The sequence below is a fragment of the Dioscorea cayenensis genome, unplaced genomic scaffold (assembly GCF_009730915.1).
Source record: "Dioscorea cayenensis subsp. rotundata cultivar TDr96_F1 unplaced genomic scaffold, TDr96_F1_v2_PseudoChromosome.rev07_lg8_w22 25.fasta BLBR01000644.1, whole genome shotgun sequence".
Lineage (NCBI taxonomy): Eukaryota > Viridiplantae > Streptophyta > Magnoliopsida > Dioscoreales > Dioscoreaceae > Dioscorea > Dioscorea cayenensis.
In genome coordinates, this window is record NW_024087035.1 from 48415 (window position 1) to 57611 (window position 9197).

Genomic DNA, 9197 nt, shown 5'->3' on the forward strand with positions numbered 1-9197 from the left:
CTCAGATGTCTCACCGTTCGGTCCGCGAATTGCAATGTCATCCGAGTGGGCCTAGGCTCTCCCAAGTCTAGCTTCTGAAAGAATAAGTATGGCATGACGTTGATACTAGCCCCTGAATCTGCCAATGCCATCTCTTCACCCAAGTTGCCAATGTTGCACGGAATCACAAAGCTTCCGGGGTCTTTCTTCTTGTTCGGCATATTCTTTTGCAACACCACCGAACAAAAGGTATCTAAGATCATCGATACACTCTCCTCCAACTTCCTCTTGTTGGTCAAAAGATCTTTCAAGAACTTGGCATACTGAGGCATTTGAGACAATGTCTCCACAAAAGGAATGTTGATGTGCAATTGTTTGAATAGACCCAAGAACTTCTTGTATTTCTCATCATTTTGGTCGTTCTTCAATCTTGAAGAATACGGGATTCTTGGCTTGTAAGGTGGGGGTGCCACCTCCTTCTCTTTGTTAGCTCTCTCCTCAACCTCCACGACCTCGGGTGCTTCAACATTACCACTTCTCAAAGTGATCTCCTTCACATGTTCTCTCGGATTAGTCTCGGTATTACTCGGCAAGCTTCCTTGTGGTCTCTCCAATAGAGACTTCGCGATTCGCCCCACTTGATTTTCTAGATTGTGCAATGAAGCAGTATAGTTGCGAAGTGTAGCCTCGACCAATTGGAACTGTGTATTCGATGATTGCACATATCTAGTCAAGGCTTTCTCTAAGTCGGTCATCCGGGTTTCCAAGCCTGAAACTCTATTCTCTATGTTCGGGGCTTGTTGTTGTTGAAAACCCGGTAGTGCTATGGCCTTTTTCTGCCCTTGGTTACTCCATGAGAAATTGGGGTGGTTCCTCCACCCTTGGTTGTAGGTGTTGCTATAAGGATTACCTTGTACCCTTCTCGAATTGCCCACAAAGTCTACTCGTTCAGTCCGAGTTGAAGTATCAATTGAAATAGGGCAATCAGACGGCCTATGTGAACCACCACAACTCTTGATCACGGCCACCCTCGGTGAAGTCAATGTATCCAATTTCTTACTCAATACCTCTACTTGGGCTGCTAAGGATGTAACCACATCGATTTCATGGAGTCCGGCCACTATCTTCTTTTCCCCTTGCATTCCATTGGTAGCTATTCATGGCCATTTCCTCTACAATTGTCGGGCTTCTTCAGGGGTCTTGATCCCCATTGTACCTCCTGCTTTTGCATCTAGAAGTTGTCTTATACTTGGATTCAACCCGTCGTAAAAAGTCTGAGTGATCATCCATTAGGGGAAACCATGCTGTGGACACTTCTAAAAGAGGTGCTTGAATCGCTCCTATGTCTCAAACAAGGATTTAAGCTCCATCTGAACAAATGATGATATTTCATTACGAATCTTCGTCAATTTCTCCGGAGGAAAGTACCTTGCAAGAAAAGCTTCGACCATTTCATTCCATGTCGTAATGGATGCTCGTGGTAAAGAATATAGCCACGGCTTTGCTCTTCCTTTTAGAGAGAATAGGAAAGCCCTCAATCTTATAGAATCATTCGTAATACCGTTGATCTTCAGCATGTCACAAACTTCCAAGAAGTTTTCAATATGGTTGTTTGGATCCTCATCGGCCAAACCATTGAACTGCGCCGACTACTGCATCATTTGGATGAATGCTGGCTTTAGCTCAAAGTTCGGAGCTATTATCGGGGGTCACAATGCTAGATTGTGTCCCCAATACAGACGGTCTGGCGTAATCAGAAAGTGTTCTCTATTGTTCATTCTGTTCTACTATGTTGTCAGACCCTTCAACTTCCACTTCAGCTAGATTCGATGGTTCTTGCACAGGTTCTTTATCTTTTCTTCTGAGTATGCGTTCAAGTTCAGGATCACCTTCAATTAATATCGAAGGGTTCCCATGGGTCATAACATGGAGCTGCACCAAAATAAAGAAAACAAATCAGAACGATGATAGAATAAGAAGATGTGATGTAGAATGAATGACAAATGGCTAAGATAACAAAGTGCTCTAAACGGCTACTCCCAGCAACGGCGCCAAAAACTTAACAACGCCCCTTGCGTGTGACCCGCAAGTGCACGAGTTTGTCGAAGTAATAAATCCCAAATGAGTGGGGTATCGTATCCACAAGTAGTAGGGAATAAAAAAAAATACTAAAATTGCTACTTAACCAAGCGAAGATGAATAATGATTATGTTGATAAAGTGTAATGTAAGCAAAAACAAAAGAAACAAGAATGAGAGACCCAAGTGAAAGGAAAGGCAATCGATAAAAGTGGGGTACTCGAACAATGCTCCCCCTAGGACTAATGTTTCAAGTGCAAGACCTACTATTATATTTCCTAACTAATGCTTAATGAGTCGTGGAAATCCTAAAGCACACAGTCCCAAACCTAAGGTCAACCGTGACTAACTCTACACTATGTCCCGGCAGAGAAATCGCTCAGTCTCAACACCTCGTACTGTGCAAAGTTGCATGGAGTTCTAGGGATTCCAAGTGATAAACCCTATTCCTATGTGTAGATCTAACCCTTTAGTCCAGGCGAAAGACCCCTAGTCACAATTAAGCCCCAGATACTAAAGTCACTTCAACGCTTCACTCTGTTGCTCGCGCAACTAAGCCCTAGTGGAGTTTATCCTTTAGTTCTTCACTCTATTGTAACCGCAAAAAACTCTAGGAATTGGAGGTAGGATAAATCACACCGGAGAGGAAAGGGGACGCTCCCTACCTCTCGACTTACCCTCTCAACCCTCTCCAATCTAGTTTTGTCTAACCCTCATGGCGTGTCACCCATCCACAAAGGTTACCAAGATGAACTCTCAACCCTAGTATCACTGTAAGGGAGAAATCATTCAACAAGTATTCAAGATTGGAACTCAATTAAAAACATCAATTAAGGAAGGCATAATAAAACGTCAAAGAAACAATAACATCCTAGGGTTTACAAAATCCAAGTACCCACTAGGGGGTTTAGCTCTCTATGGAGCAAGATACAATCAATAATGAAATCGAAAGTAAAAACAAGTAATCCATAGGAAAACCCCCTCAGTAGTCATGTCGATGGTCTTGTGGAGTAGCCTCGTCTTCTCCAAAGGTCCCCTTGTCCAGCCTAGGGCACACCTCGCCGGATCGATGCTGACGAAATCTCCCCCCAATAACCTTCTTCCAAGCGAAGCGCGGTGTCGAATCCGTAGAACCACTCTAAAGACTTGCCAAAGTCTCTCAAAACCTTAACCGATGGCCTCTCAAAAGATGGAGAAAAGTTGGAGAGAAGGGTGAAAGATTCTCCCAAAATCGGGCTGAACCGCAGCTTAAATAAGGCTAGAATCGGGCATCCACACGCCCTTGTGGATTCTCTGGAAACCTGATTTTCGACTGGCTGTGAATAGTAACTGCTATAGTGTATTGCTACAATGATTTACTACAGTAACCTACTACAGTACTCCGCCAAAACACTCCCAATTCCACATTTTTCATCGAGGCAACATAAACGGGCACACGTTTATGCCGTAAATCACAACTCTTCGTCAATCAAAGGCCTCATTGGTGAAGATCTTGCTATCAATGCCCAAGTCGGGATACGTAAATGTGACTGTCTTCGTGCCCCTCCAACTCATTGTAATGACTTGAATACATGGAGGTTGCCACACATTCACGTATCTTAGAGCCCCACTTATGTCTTCACGTTTGTTCCTTCTAAGATTCCACCAAATAGTGCATTCACGATCTACTTTTGGCTTCTTTTCTTAATACTTAGCTTCACAACCCTACATGTGCAAAAGAACACAAATACACATGTATTAGCGCTTAAACTTGATAAAAGTAATGCTCATCGTAAGGAAAGAACACTTCACATTCTTAACACACAAGCACTTGTCAGCTAGAATAGAAATTAAGAAAGGATTGTTCAATACCAGGTTTGTTAGTAAAAGAAGAACCATTAGAGTCCCAAATCTGATGAATGGAGTTGGAGTGCTTCCTGGCTTTAGTGACAGAATGAAAAAACTTTGTGTTCATATCACCATCATTAATCCACTACAACCGAGCACGCCGAGACCAGCGCTTGGAATCTAAACAATGTAGTGTAGTGGATTTAGCATAAAGCTCTTCAAGAATGGGGGAACTGTCAGCACTAAGAGAGTCAGAGATTTCCAAAGTGTTAATAGAATTCTCAGTAATAATAATATCAGCATCTAAATTATTTAACCCAGAGGCACGCTAGGCTTTAATATTAATGCGAGTACGAGCTATAAGATGATTTAAAGCATGCATGTGATTGCCATGGGGAGAAAAATCCCAAGCAGATATAACAGCATAATGACATCCAACAAAATCGAGCCAGAAATTCTCAAATCTAAAAATACTACGATTAATCGAATTGAGATTAGAACCAGAAAGAAGAAGAGGGGCATGATCTGAATTAAGCCTCGGAAGGTGCTTGAGAGTATACGTACCAAACTTGTTAGACCAAAGCATATTGATAAGACAACAATCAAGTCGAACCCACCCTCTAGAGGCCCTAGCTTGATTGTTACACCAAGTATACTTAGGACCTGAAAACTGAAGGTCAAAAAGGTTATTATCATCAATAAAATTAAGAAAGTGATGAGCTTTATGGGAGTAGTAAGCATAGGTACCACCACGATGTTCATCCCTGGAAGTTATAGCATTGAAATCAGCAGTTATAAGCCACGGAATGTCAATATGAGAAAGTTTAGAGAGCTCATACCACAAACAACATTGCGACTGGATTCTAGAAGCGTTATAGATGATAGAGATGATCCAGTTGGACGAAGCGCCATTAGAGATAATTAAGTGCAAAGCTCTCCGAGACAAAGCAATGGGAGAGACAAGTCCAATCCTCTTATTCCAAGCAACAAGGATGCCACCGGAGAACCCTTCAGCAAGGATGGCAGCCTAATCCCAATTTGTGGGAAGTCTCCTATAGAAGCGAAGGACACGGTCTTCATTCGCTCTGGTCTCAACAAAGCAAACAATCAAAGGCTTGAATTTACGAATGAACTTAAGAGCTCTGTTGGAGATATCCCTCGAAGAGATGCCCCTACAATTCCAGCAAACAAGTTTAATGTGGTCCATATCCATAAAAGAGATAATAGAAGAAAGAAGAACTATGAAAAGGAGAGACAACATTAAACTCCACTTCCCTCAATATTGATCCTTCCCTTTTTTTGAGAAGCCTGCACAGCATGGGACCCCTTCCGGATCAAAGCCTCTTGACGAGCTTAAGCTTGAATTTGATCGAGTGTCATCATGTCATCTGGGACATCGTCTTCCACCATTTCATCTTCACTATCTTCAGAGGATCCATCATCAGCATCCTCATCACTAATTCCATCAGAGGGGTTGTCTTGAAGGATGCTGTTAACCTGATCAACTAACATGGAGTGAGTTCTAGTGGTTTCAACCTCAGACTGAGAGGTGATTAATGGGATGGACTTCCGAAGGACAGGAGGCGGAGAACTCAAGAGTCCCGAGGAACGTTCGGCGCGATGCATTCCATCAGAGAGCCATGTGGAGTAGTACTTTCAGTTGGAAAGGACAACTCATCTTTTTCAGTTAGAAAGAGCCATGTTGAGAGGGCGTTCTCGAGGAACCCCCGCGAGAACGCCCTCTCATCCCGCCACGTAAGCCACTAGAAACAGAGAACCTAGCACCGTCCGCCTGTTCAGTTTTTTCGCCCGTTAAAATATAGTCAACTAACGTATAAAGATAAATATAATTATTATTTTAGATTCGATGAACTTCATAGTACTACACTATCAAATTAGAAAGATATAAAAGTGCTAGTATATAAGAACAAGTATAATATGCTGAACAATAAAGATAAATGAAAATTTGTGTATATACCTATGTAAAAGTGCTTATTTGTGTATACATCCTCATAAAACACATATTTGTATGCATATACCTGTATGAAACACTAGTTTTTATTTTTATTTTTTATTCAAACATCAAAACAATGTTTTAAATTACATATTATGACAAATTATTTTTAATTATTTCACTCTTACAATAATAAGAAAGTAATAAAATTATCATGCGTATAGATAATAAATTATAAAATCTTCATCCAATAACTCATTTTTTAGAATTTAAAAATAAAAAAAGTTGAAAGTAGAAACCATATGATTTTTTAATATATAAATGATGTGAAATTAAACTAATCTCATATAATTAATTAGTCCAAAGCAAAATATAGGAAACAAGTATATAAATAAAAAAAAACAAAGAAGATAATTTTGGATAAAATTATACAAAAATAGAAAAATTAAGGAAATTTGAAATATTCAAGGCTTCAAACCTCTCACCCCATGAGAAGAGAAGATGATTGTTTTCCTAAGTTTAACGTGAGTACTAGAAAATTGCTTTAAATTTAAATCTTGCAAATAATAATATGAAAATTTGAAGTACGTCAAGCATTTAATTAGGTTAATGTAATATTTCTAAAGATTTTTAAATAATATATAATAATAATTAACCAAACATTCCATATATAAGCCTACACAGTGGCGGATCATGGAGGGGGGTCAAGGGTGTGGTTGAGCACCCCCTTGGCCCACGTAATGATATATATAGATATATATATATATATATATATATATATATAGGCTAAAGAAGGAGAATAGGGGTAAGCACCCCTATCCCTTTAATTTCTCTCTCATTTTCGCAAATTAATATTATAGTAAAAAAATAATATTTTTTAAAAAAAATATTAACAAAAATTTTATTATTTGACCCATTGATATATTTCAAAATAGTCTATGTATTAAAAAATGTTTTTTTTTTTAAATATACAATTTAGCACCTTTGTTTTTTACAAATTAGTTTACATAATATAAAAATTATATTTTTACAAAATTTTTTGTTAAAATTTATTATTTTATCTCTGACTTTTATAAACTATGATATAATATATAAAAATATTTTTTTAAAAAAATATTGTTTTACTTTTTCGACGTTTTACTTGATCGCTCCTAAAAATTATAAGCGTGTTTTTATAGCCGTCATTATTATTTTTTTATTTAATTAGATGGATCAAATGGTAAGAACATGTCATTCGATCAATCTATATATATATTTGTAGAGAATTTTTCAAAAATATGTTTTTAGTTTTTTAGTCAAGACCCCTTTTTATTTTCCTCCTGGTTCCTGCTTACGAGCCTATATATATATATATATATAAAAACTTAAATATATTATTGGGTTTCAAGGATTTTCACTTTACATCAAGTATCTGTGTTTGGATTTGAGATACGTATCTAATAGCACTATTTAAAAAGGGTCGTGTTAAGGTTTGGTTAGAGAAGGTGCCCATCAAACTATTAAAATTGTCATCCATAGTGCAAACAAATTAAGCCAGATCCGGCTGCATATATATACAAGATGAGATCGCACCAAAGACCAACAGTAGTGGTAGGAAATTCTCTAAAGAAAAAATATATTCTTTTAATTTTTTAAAACTAGTATCTTAAATACCATATTTCAATTGCTCAAAGCAGTACTCATTCCAATCTTAACAGTATTTTTTAGAGTCTTATTAAAGTTTAGGCATAATAGGTACTCATCAAACTATGAAAATTGCCATCCAGTGCAAACAGGATTAAATCCTATTGCACATGTGAGATGAGATCACACCAAGCATTGGCACACCGAAACGTAGCATTAGGAGACCCTCTAAAGAAGAAAGAGATGTTTTTTTTATTATTATTATTTTAAAAACCGATACCCAACATACAATGTTTCAGATATTCCAGGTTCAAATCCCCACCCATCCCAAACATAATAGTTTTTTTTATTTTTATTTTTTTAAAAAAAGGAATTATTAAAGTTTGGACAAAAATTATGGTCCCCATCCAACTACAAAAATTGCCATTGATAGTGTAAATTAAATAAGGCTAGATCCGACTGCACATGCATTAAGTTTTAGGGTGTGTTTGGTGATTTACCATAGAAATGTTGTGATAGAATTTGATTGATGGGAAAGTAATTTCTGAGGAAATAACATTTTTTTGTTTGAAATGCACTGGAAAATTTATTTAAATTGGTGAGAAAAATAATATTTTTATGTTTAGTATTAGAAGATATTCTTTGGAATCTTTTGGCATAATAACATAAATACTCTTGTGTTATTCTACTTATTAGCTACTTGTCAATCAATTTTTAATATTAAAATAAAAAAAATGTTATTATGCCATTTAATATATTAGGATTTTATTTTATATTAATCTATTAAATTAAGTTAATCATAGATGTTCATGATCGTATGCATGTGATGGCTTGAATATGTTTGTATGTCATATTTATACATGTATGATTGATGTAATGTGAGACCTAATTAATAACATGCGAAATAAATTCTCCCAAAATAAAACACTAAGTTGAAGGGCACGAGATGTCCTGGTTCTCCACCAAGCTTTGGGTGATTAGAGTTAAAAAAGTGCATGATATCTTCCCTGTATGAGGGGGTCTTGTATTTGCTTATAATTTTAAAAACCTTTAGTGCATTGGATGCCGTCAATGGAAACAAATTCCTCCAAAATTATATTGTATGGGTTGAGGGGATGGAATTCAATTGTTAGATTGACAGAAGTTGGTGGGCTTGACTTAGATAGTTTACGGGCCAATTAAACTGTATAGGTTGAGGCTTGGTAAACTATGGGCCAAAATTGATTGGACTACCTATGGAATAGGTTGGCATGGGATGCCCCTTTATTAACTCTAGTGCTGCAATTATACTGTATGAGTTGAGCTCCATTGGATTTAATAGAAAACATACACAATCACTCACTACGAAATCCTACCAACGAGGATTTCCAATTTCTATAGTGGGAGTGTGGATTTGCGAAAAATGTAGTGGGAGCCAAGTTTTATTTAAAGACCTAAATATAACTTAGGTATAATATAAGTGAACTAATAATCTGGTTTTTATTTTCTTGCATTTTATTTCTCGATATGACTAATAACCCACATAATATTTTGCTTGAGAAAAATATTCTTACCGGACCCAATTATGTAGATTGGCTCAGGAATTTGAGGATAATCCTCAATTTAGAGCGAATCGGGTATGTTCTTGAGGCCAATATTCCTACTGAAACTCCATTCGAGGCATGCAAGGAAGAACAAGATATTTATTTAAAATGGTTCGACGATGACTTGCAAGAAGGAGCTATATGTTAGCCTCC

The 9197-nt window shown here is 37.2% G+C and overlaps 1 non-coding gene across 1 annotated transcript; it reads left to right on the forward strand.

The window, feature by feature from the left end:
- The first annotated feature begins 1275 nt into the window (after window positions 1-1275).
- On the forward strand, window positions 1276-1381 carry LOC120254823. The gene has a single exon (XR_005534763.1). It is a non-coding gene; the product is annotated as a small nucleolar RNA R71 (small nucleolar RNA).
- Window positions 1382-9197: the final 7816 nt, after the last annotated feature.